The sequence below is a fragment of the Rosa chinensis genome, chromosome 5, assembly GCF_002994745.2.
Source record: "Rosa chinensis cultivar Old Blush chromosome 5, RchiOBHm-V2, whole genome shotgun sequence".
NCBI classification, from domain to species: domain Eukaryota; kingdom Viridiplantae; phylum Streptophyta; class Magnoliopsida; order Rosales; family Rosaceae; genus Rosa; species Rosa chinensis.
In genome coordinates this window covers 86,822,443-86,833,934 of record NC_037092.1, presented here as the reverse complement: position 1 = coordinate 86,833,934, position 11,492 = coordinate 86,822,443, and the positions used below count along the sequence as shown (strand labels likewise).

The following is an 11,492-nucleotide window of genomic DNA, read 5'->3' as shown; positions in this document are numbered from 1 at the left end:
GACACCCTTAATATGTTCAAAACAATAGCAATTCTTCTTCTTTTTTAAGGTGGTTCTGACAGCTCGATCGATTAGCACCGATTTTCCACCAGACGTACCCCAAATATATATCTAATTAGACCGCGTATTAGGGTAATTAGGTAGTGAAGAAACATGCTACCTGCCTACATAATACAAATACAAGCGTACAAATTGAAATTAGGTAGCAGGAAACTGCTTCGAAGATGTGATGACAAACAAGGGACCTACTAATCTATTATATAACCAGCTAAAGATAGCCCTAGCCTTGACGATCGACATAATCAACGATACCATCCCTGAACTCTTTAATTTCAGCTTAGTTAGTTATCGATCATACGACTTACAGTAATGGCTTCCATTCATTTTGGAGCTTCTTCCTCTTCCTCTAGTACACCTACCAGCCAGTCAGGAACATATGATGTTTTTCTGAGTTTTCGAGGTGGGGATATACGAAACACTTTCATAGCCCATTTGTTCAAAAATCTGGTTAAAGCGGGAATCAAAACCTTCAGAGATGATGTTGAGCTTGAAGGAGGAGAAGAAATAACAGCTGCTCTTCAGAAAGCAATTGAAGAAGCAAAATTTCTTATCGTCGTTTTCTCTAAAAATTATGCTACCTCGAAGTGGTGTTTAGATGAACTCGCTAAGATTATGGAATGCAAAGAGTTAAACAATCAAATTGTTTACCCTATTTTTTATAAGGTAGATCCATCGGAAGTACGGTACCAAAGTGGTAGTTTTGGTGAGGCACTTGCTAAGCATGAAAGCAGATCCGAAGAAAACATGGAGAAGATCAAAAGATGGAGGAAAGTTCTCACACAAGCAACAAATTTGTCTGGTGGGCATTTCTTGGACGGGAGGTATGTTCTTAATTACCAAATTAAATATTGTTTAATTTTAGTAGTTGGCTATTTCAGCTTGCTGAATATTGTAGCGCACCCAGCATTCAAAGATTGTACTGTATTACTTAAACTTATTTTAATATAGAAAAAAATAAATATACACCGAAATATCCAAGCTTATATTAGAGAAAACTCATGCATATTTTCTTTTTAATCTATATCCAATTCACAGGAGCTCTTATAATGAGGATCAATAAAATGAAGATTAGTTGAGGATTTACTGTTTTCTGAGTTAGGTTGGGAGGGCTGGGTCCTTCTATTTTATTTAGTTCTTCTAGCGCCTCCGGCGAAGTACCAAAGAGGGATCCCGCTATGTTTATGATGTATTCAATATCAAATGAGTGACCTAGTTTCTATGTACCATTGTGAGTACTAACACATCTTCTTGTCTATTTTAAATGGCAGCGGAAGGGTATGTAAGGGCCATTTTGGCTTTTGATCAATATATTGGCTATTGCCTCCTTTCAAAAAAAAAAAATTAGTTGAGGATTTTTCTGTTAGACCCACTTTTCGATCATATTTCAGCAAATAAACAGTTAGATGTTTAAGTATTTATGTGTAGATTATTTATGCAATTTTTCAACCAAATTGAAAATAGTTAAGACATTCATAATCGTGATTTATCAATTATAAACATGAACAGTTCATGTTTGACAGATTTGGTGCGTCCATTGATTTGATCTAGTTCTGTATCTTAACGATTAGCAATTTAGAAGAAAATTTTTCAAAAGTAGTCTACATATGCATACATAAATATTTTTTTTATATCCTTTTTATGTAATTAAGATATCTCATAAAAATTCCATCATATCAATGAAGTGGCTCTCCAGTTAGCTATTCAATTTTAATTTTATTTCGTTCTCGACCACCTATTTATAGGAATACGGTAACCGAACGTATGTTCTATTTTGAATAAAGTTTGACAATTTTGTCCTCTTTCTTAAAAATAATAATAATAATAATAATAATAATAATAATAAATAAATAAATAAAACCACAGGAATATCAGCTAAGCATAGAACAAACCCAGCAAAAGACAATAACCAAAAACCTCGCACTGTAACCAATTGACCGGATAGGCGTACATCTTAAGGCAGGCTAATTAGAAGCACACTGTCGTATCTCTTAAATAGACAAATATATAACCAGCCCAAAACTCCAAATGTTACCGCATACACAGTGGATAATATTGATATACCTCTTCACCTGAACTAAATGGAACTAAACAAAGGTATGCAACTAAATGCTTAATAAGCATCTTATCCAGTGACTGAGGGACGGTGCACCTCAAGAAAAACACAAATGAACCTTGAGAAGAATTATTCTCACTCTTAGTCTAAAACAAGAAACAGCCTAGAGAGTAGGAATTAAAAATCTTATCTCTGTGACATAACGTACGCGCAGATTGTTGAGAATATATACATCCCACATGGGAAAAATGGGACCTTGCCTATGAGTTTATAAGGGTTTGGGCCACTCCATCCATTGCCAATTGGTTTTGGATGCGAACCCCAGATTACTTTATCACAGATGAACAAATGCAATGCAACCCACCTACACAATCCATTTATACCACCAAACAAACGACTTGAACTTGAAAAAGATAACAACAAAAGTCGCAAGATTCCAGCAATGTTAGTGAGGATACTGAAGCCAAAGTTTACATAACCTCCTATCTTATTGGTAATTTGGTATAGTGCATCTCTGACCTAGCTCTACTAGGGTTAACTCGACCACTGCGGCTTTTGACAACTTCTCAAACATGGCCGTTAACAATGAATCTCTAGGAGGGCGGGGTTTTGTTACCTTCGTTTCTTTGGTTGGTTTGAGGGCGGTGGCGGCGGGGGATCTCTCGGACTTGCCTCTCTGATTTTTGTTTTCTTTTTTCTCCTCGTTCATGGGGTTGATCTGGCTGTTGGATCTCCAGCGTCGTTTCGGATGGGTGATGGTTTGGTGATGGGCGGTTTTAATTTTGGAACCAACAAAGATAGCCTGTTTTGTTTTGGTGGCTGGTCTCCAGTGAGCTTGATGGTGGATCGATTGGCTGGCTTATCGTCGGACAAGTCCGTGGAATTTCGTACTTTTGCGGACATGGTCGATGGAGGTCGGAGTCTACTACCTTCTAACGTCGATGGTTGTAAATAAAGAATTTACTAAATATAAAAAGGGCAAATTACTATTCACACCCTGTACTTTGGGTGGGTCGACAGTTTAGTCCCTAACATTTCAATTTTAACAAATAACTCCCTAAACATTCAAATTTCAGACAGTTTGGTCTAAAATGACCATTTTACCCCTCAGGTTTTTTTAAAAAAAATTCTTCTCTTTTTTTTGGTTATTTTTTCTGCTTCTCTCTCTCTCTCTCTCTCTCTCTCTCTCTCTCTCTCTCTCTCTCTCTCTCTCTCTCTCTCTCTCTCTCTCAACAACCACACCAGAACCTTCACTGAACCAACGATGGCGTCTTCTTCTTCTTCTTCCTACTGCACCCGTTGGCACGCCATACTCTACTCCACCATGGCCATCATACTCGCCGCCATCGCAATCTCCATGACCCTCCGCTCCGACCCCACCGTCCAAACCCCCAAATCCGCTACACCCATCAGCCAAAGTTGCGACCGCCAACAACAATTGCAACCTATTTCACCAAGCAACATTTACAAAAGTAAAAAACAAGGTTGAGCACAGAAACTCGCAGATGACAATCATATACATCATTACCTCCACCCCACTGCGGTAGGCCATTGCAACTTCTCTCGCAATCAGCATTGTTATCTGTGCAATCACAAAACACATATCGACACTCATTTAATGGAACTAACACAACAAAACAGACTATTAACAATGATTGTGCATATTTCACTCGACAAATTAATGGAAGTGCATATATACAACCTTTAATTGGGTCAATGTTGTTAGCAACAGTGGCAGCTAGAGCAGCACCACTGACTTTGAACACCACTCTTCGCCATTTAAGACTAATTTTCGGCTGCTTATTTATCTGAGTTACAGGACTAGTAATTGCACTTGCATTTCTGCCAAAAACAAACAGAGAGTGACCAACTGTACTGCACCATCACCAAATAGAAAGCACCAAAAAAAAAACATCAAAAATTTTCGAACCTCTTTAATTTCTGAGGCATGGCACCGGAGGAAGTAATGCCTCTGTCATCATCAGAAGTGGCCTTCGCCAGAAGAGAATTGCCGACGATCTGCTCCATTGTCATGAACCAAGGCCAATGACTCGGCGAATTTCCAGAATTGGTCATCATGTGTCTCTCGAGCTTGTACCTCTTCTTCAAATTATCGACCTTGTTCTTACACTGCTCGACGCTCTTGGTTTGCCTCAGACATCTGGCTCACGATCATGGCCACCTCCTCCCAATCTCGGCCTCTTAGATTTCCCCAATTCAGCTGCGTGAACTTGTCCATGTAAGCATCGAGAAGGCAAGCGATCGCGCCGTCACTCCACTCCTTGCGGTCCTTCTGGTACTCTCCGACGGCCATGGCCGAGGATTTCGATCTCCTGATGATGGTGTACGAACCTCCTCCTCCTTCTTCACCACCACCGTCTCCGCCGGCTCCATCGCTGAGCTCATCGGATTGGTCCTTTATCTTTGACGCGACATCGTTCTGATCCGTGCGGCTGTCGAAAGGGTTATTTTTTTCTACTATGCTTCCATGGCGTCAAGTTGGCAGCGGGACGACGAGGGAGGCTACGTGAGTTGGCGAGAGGCGAGAGAGAGAGAGAGAGAGAGAGAGAGAGAGAGAGAGAGAGAGAGAGAGAGAGTGAGAGGGAAGCAGAAAAAATAACCAAAAAAAAAAGAGAAGAATTATTATTTTAAAAAAAAGAGGGGTAAAATGGTCATTTTAGACCAAACTGTGTAAAATTTGAATGTTTGGGGAGTTATTTGTTAAAATTGAAATGTTAGGGACTAAACTGTCGACGCACCCAAAGTACAGGGTGTGAACAGTAATTTGCCCATATAAAAAATTTAATTGGACAATCTACTAAATAAAGAATGTTTGATGATCTAAAGTGAGCGTAGATCGATAAAAACAATGAACGGATTTAACGTTATAAGTCATTGTCAAATTGCGTGTGGAACTATTTTTCTCTTATTAGACCATAACGCGTTTCTAATCAATTTCAACCGCATATTGTTGGTACCAGGAATTTTTGATGAATCTCGCGTGGAGTATATAGGCTAAACTCTGCATTGTTTATTAGTGTTTATGTTCTTAATTTGTATTTTTTTTTTCCCTGACATATGTATATGTATATTTCATTTTTATTTTTTTTCAACTGGCAGAAATGAAGCTGATTTTATTGAAACAATCGTTGAAGAGATTTCGGCAAAATTGCTAGACCTTACACGTTTAGAGGTAGCAGAGTATCCAGTTGGAATCGAGTCTCGTGCAGAAGATATTCTCAATCTTTTACATGTTGAGGAAAATGATATTCGGATGGTAGGTATATGGGGAATTGGCGGAATAGGAAAAACCACGGTTGCTAAAGCTGTCTATAATCGGATTGCCCATGAGTTTGAAGGTAGATGTTTTCTGAAAAATGTCAAAGAACATGGACACGTAGCTCAACTACAAGAGCTTCTTCTTACAAAGATGCTGGGGAACCTGACATTTAAGGTGTCCAGTGATGATGAGGGAGTCGAGATCATAAAAAAAGGCTGAGACAAAAAAAGGTTCTCATAGTTATCGATGACGTGAATCATGTGAACCAGTTAAAAAAATTAGTCGGAGGTGCTAATTGGTTTGGCCAAGGTAGTAGAATCATTATCACAACAAGAGATTTGCAACCTTTGACTGACCACAATGTTAATGAGATATATGAGGTCAAGAAACTAAATCATGAAGATGCTTTGAAGCTCTTACGTCTGAATGCCTTCGAAGGAAATAGAATTCTAGAGCAAGATACTATGGCAATTATTCATGATGTACTTCATTACAGTCAAGGCCTTCCATTAGCTTTGGTCGTTATAGGGTCACTTCTACGTAATAGGAGTACAGATAAATGGCCAGCTGCACTAAGAAGTCACCGAAAATCTGGTAAGGGAATTCATGAACTCCTGAAAATAAGCTATGATGCACTGGTCGATGATGAGAAAGAAGTTTTTCTTCACATTGCATGTTTCTTTAAAGGTAAAAACAAGAACTATGTGATAGATATATTGGAGGGTTGTGACCTCAACCCCGAAGATGGTATTGAAGTACTAAGAAAAATGGCCCTCATTAGCATCACTAAAGAAGAGGAAATTTGGGTGCATGACCTGCTAGAAGATATGGGTAAAAAAATAGTTATCCAAGAGTCCCCAACTGAGCCAGGAGAACGAAGCAGATTGTGGAATTACGAAGATGTGCACCATGTTTTTGTGGAAAACACAGTAAGTGATCTATGGCATATATATATATATATATATATATAATTATTAGTTAAATGTGTTGCTAATTTATAACCCATGTCTGTGCAAACACTGAGAAAATAAATTAGAAATTTAAGCATTTAGAAATGCCATTTGGGAAAAAGTCACAAACAATATATGAACAAAAGCTCATTCTAAACTTTGATACCTCAGATGTATTAATAACTTCACAATGGCACCTCAGATTTTAAACCCAACCACATACTATATATTCATACTTCTGGTCAATAACATTGCATGTTATTCCATTATAAAAAAGGAAATGACATAAAAGTTAACCGTGTAATTGACAGGAGGTATGAATAGTGGGTCGGGTTTATGACTTGAAGTACCGTTATGAAGTTATTAACTTATTATAACGTGAGCTTTCAAATTTAGAGGGAGTGTTCTGAAATTTTCATTGCTGTTTTGAGGAGAGCTTGTTTAGTTACTCTATTGCTTTTTCATAGGGAACACATAAAGTAAGAGGCATCGTGGTCAATGGCATCATTCAACGACAACAGATACCCTTAAGCAGTGAAAGCTTCTTAAAGTTGAAAAATCTTCAAATTCTTATGATCTCCAGAGAACTATTCAATGAAGAAAATGTGTGTGTGGATTATCTGCCCAACAAATTGAGGCTAATTGATTGGGTGGGTTGTCCGTTACGGTATTTTCCGTCAAACTTTGATCCGGGGAATCTTGTTGTACTCAAGATGGATTTCAGCAGGCGACTAACACCGACGCAATCTGAGGTATTTGAAATTATTGATCCAACATTGTTATTCCAGAATCCAGAGAGAGTTTAGATTTTCTTTTGTTTTTTTTTTTTTTCATACTTAAGTTTTCGAATTGATTTGAACACACTCTTTTTGTTATTTGTTTTTTGGTTTCAAAGATAGTGATTCCACCCATACTTGGGACGTCACCACTGGGGAAGCGATTACAGGTACGTACTTTGAAATACTTAACCGATATTCTCACCATCAAGACTTCAGGTTTTAGAGTTTAACGATTACATACAATCTTACCATTTCATCATTTTAATTTGTTTGTTTTTTTCTTTTTCACACAGATCATGAAAAATTTGAAAACAATCGAGTTGGTTAGTTGCAATGGTCTAACAAAAATTTCCGACTTGTCTAGATTCCCAAATTTGGTAGACTTGAAAGTACACTTATGTGGAAGTTTAGATGAAGTTTCGGTTGGGGTTCTGAAGAACCTTGTTAATTTGGAACTTAGTTGCAACAGAGAACTTAGTAAGTTCGAAATTGTGGGGGAGATGAAATCCTTGAAACGCCTGAATCTGAAGGGCACTGCCATCAAAGAATTGTCTTTATCGTCAATTGGATATCTCAAAAATCTTGAAGAGTTAAATTTACAAGGATGCAAAAATCTTACACATGTGCCAAGCACCATCTTTGAGCTGCAACATCTACAGCATCTTGATCTCTCGTTGTGCGAACTGGTTACATTTTCTAAAATGTATTCCAGTAACAGGAGGAGTTTACATGTCAAGTGCTATGACCCTTTATTTGTCAATGTGGGTCTATGCAGTAGGGTTGTAGAAATTCCAGAATTCGCAAGAGAAATAGATGGGTTAGATGCCCGTCGTTGCTATGCATTGAGTAGAGTTTCGAAGCTGTCGAACATTTTGGAAGGTAAAGAGTCAAACATGTGTCGTCGGATGAACTTGTACCATTGCCATCTCCTGTGCAGCAATCTGGCTCGTGACCTTTCAAAGTTGAATAGAAATTTACCGGATAGTTCAAAATTAACGTCTCTGTTGTCTCTTTTTCTCTCATGTCGGCAATCTGGATTCGAGGTTACGTTTCCCGGAAATGACATTCCAGAATGGTTCACCTTCCGTACGCGTTTTGGGCCGTTACCCTGGTCTAAGTATGTCAATTACAGAGGGCTTCGAGTATACAAGTTCAGAATTGAGTTCCCTGGAAATTTCAAATGGGAGAACAAAGGATTGGCTTTCTGTGCTCAAGCTCATAAAGATTCCCAGTATCACTTTAAATTGTTCAAATTCAGCGCAATCTACATTAATGGCGTATGCATAGAGTCCAAAATCTGGGAAGACACTTGGTATAGGTTGAACTTTTCTCATGTGTGGCTGTACTATATACCATTCCATACAATAATAAGATTGCTAAGTGAGAGTGGCTTACCACCGCCTTCCCTGTGTCTAGTTGATTTTCAATTTGAATATCATACCCTCCAAAATTTCCATTGGTTATCGGAAAAGATTCTAGCACTGATGGGAAGCTGTGGACTCCACATAGTTATGCCAGAGGATGAAGGCGTTTTTGTAAATGGGCTGGTTCATCAGGGAGTATTTGAAGATCATCAGCTGGAACCAACAACAACTGTTTGATTACAGTCCTCCGATCCTGCACGGGAGCTATGAGCTTCTGACACGCCTTGCAGCATTCCGTCCTTGAAACCTGTAAGATGTTTTCATGAGTAGGCATCATGTTTAAAAGTCGATTCTGTTTACAATGTGTGTGATCAACTGATCATTCAATTGACCTGATAAATATTGATGCTTATATATGCATACATGTGTGGTCTTTCTTATAAGTTTGATATCTGCGTGCCATTTTACAATCTTCTGTCTATTCTGATCAATGATGACATTGATTTTTTCTGGACTCTTGCAGACATTGTTCACATCTCACCAAACACTTACGGGTGAAGAGCATGCCATCAAGAGACTATATGATTATCAAACTAATGATGCTAAGGTTACTTATTAGCTGTTTTCCGTGGAAGTAACAATTATAGGTCTATATAGTTTTTGTTGCTATTATCTGATTATCCCTACCTTGTTATCATCATGTAGGATAGTACAGATTCTAAAGGGCTAGAAAACAAAACATTCAGAAAACAGAGAAAATGTGGGCTACGATGCTCCAGAAGATGAAGAAATTTGGTGCGACAGTAACATGAGGTAGTTGATCAGTATATAGAACATTAGAACTTAGCATGTAGTGGAATTCTACTATATATCCATGTCTGAACTTGCATATAGTCAATTTGGTACTGATATATATTTAGGCTGACAGTAAATCAGTAATATAGTTGATTCTTATTGCTTGCTGTAAACTTCTATCATTGTGCTTACATGCACTTATTATTGTAGTTTTGGTGTTATCAGGAAAATACCCTTCTGCTAATAAGGTCTTGAGAAGTGTTGATAAATACAGATGAAACCGGATGGTTAAGAACTCAAGACAGTACTTAAGCTCTTTATTGAGCTCCTGTGTACGTATTCTTGGAGCAAGCTAATCCAGTACCGTATATCTGCAACAATTTTGAAAGAGCAGAACAAGTAAAAGGCAATGTCAAGTGCTTTCAAAGAAAACTTTGGGTTTGTGGTAGCTTGCTACAACGGATACATCCGTATGATTAGTTAGTTCTCAGTATGTAGTTATGTACACCATTAATCTCTGTCTTCTTAGATCTTGAGTTCCTCTTAGCTTTTATGGAAAGAGGTTGTCCAGTCCTCTCGGCACCTATATGTGGCCTATAAAGTAAATTAACTAGGTTGGCATTAATGATTAGAGATAGTTGAGTACTCGAGTTGCTCTAATTGTCTGATTATGGCAATTTTCTTACCTTTATGTCGGATGCTACAGATTGTTAATGCCCTGGAAATTGACGTTGTGATGACAAAGAAAATGTGGGCTGATATGATATGCTCCTGTGGAGGAAGGGATTTGGTGCTGACACTAGTATGGGGTATATATGTATTCTATAGCTCTTTGCCTTGAACTCGCCATATATTCTATAAAGTCTGTAGGGTGGATTCTAATTAACAAGCTTGTCATGCAAATGTGACAAACTATGGATGGTAGTTTTGAGAGGTCCTATGTGTTTATACTCATTTCCAGTTGTATTGCTGCAAAGAAACACTTTATTATATACTACCAATCTGGATGCATGTATAACAAGTGGTTTTGTTACAGCCTATATTTTCGCACTTTTCTATAACTCTTTGTTTTTTTCGTTTTTACTAGGCACTTGGCCTGATGTGTTGTTGGTCTAAAGCAGAGCTGAGATTTGATGAAACTTGATAGTCCCAATATATATGGCTCAAGACAGGTAATTGTTTCTTCTAGAGCTCTGCATTTGATTAGTGAATTGGCCGGCATTGAGAGTGGACCTTTTTTGTATTCTCAGGAGGAATTTGTATGTCTGAACATGATTGAAGGTTGGACAACATGTGTTTGAACTTGTGAAGCTGAAGTTCATACAGACACGATTAAATCTCATTATCTTGGAATTGCTAATCAGGGGAATGAAGATTCCAATCTTCTATCTGAACATCACGGAATGACTGGTTTCCAGATGGATGGTCATCCCTTAATTTACGAAAGAAGAATTTGACTGAGGAGGACCTTTAACGCTTTGAGATAATCCTATCGTAGTTACTGCTGCATCTCCGGTTTTCCTAATACCGAAGCTGTGCTCTTTGGATAGATACACTCCTAAAAATGTTTTGGAGATAAATGTTATTGTTGTAGTATATATGAAACATGTTGTATTGTTCATAGTATAAAATGTCTATGTCATGTATAAGATAGGTATTTTAGGTATAGTGACTTGTGAGTCAAGCTTTATGCCAATGGGGAACAAGTGTGGCAATCATCATCATCACAACCACAATGTGGAGCTGCAAATGGAGATGCCACAAAATGAGGCTACAAATGAAGATGCCATCAAGTTGTATCATTATTTACTTCAAATGTATCCCTATAAATACCTCCTTTGAATGAAATGAAATACACACTTGAATCTCTATAATCTCTCTCTCTCTCTGTCAATTTTGCTTGTCCTTAAACACGTTATCAGCATGAAATTGCTCTAGAATTAGGATCGAAGTTGAGAAGAGAAGAGGTAGTTCATAATCCAATCGAAGCCATTTTCTCAAACTTACAAAAAACCTCCAAACCATAGCTCATATCAAAGCCCTTGATTCAAGAAGCCCAGAACCGGTTTCAGAACCCCCAGAACCGGCCGGAAACCGCCCGAACCGGCTGCCGGAAGATCTGAACCGCTGCCGGACCGCTGTCGAGTCCTGCCGAGCTGCTGCCGAGCAGCTGCGCAGAAGGCCTGCCGAGCACCTGCCGAGGATCTGCCG

At 38.4% G+C, this 11,492-nt stretch overlaps 1 pseudogene; it reads left to right on the top strand.

Annotated features, from left to right (window-relative positions):
• The first annotated feature begins 305 nt into the window (after positions 1 to 305).
• LOC112165332 lies at positions 306 to 11,155 on the top strand (annotated as a pseudogene).
• Positions 11,156 to 11,492: the final 337 nt, after the last annotated feature.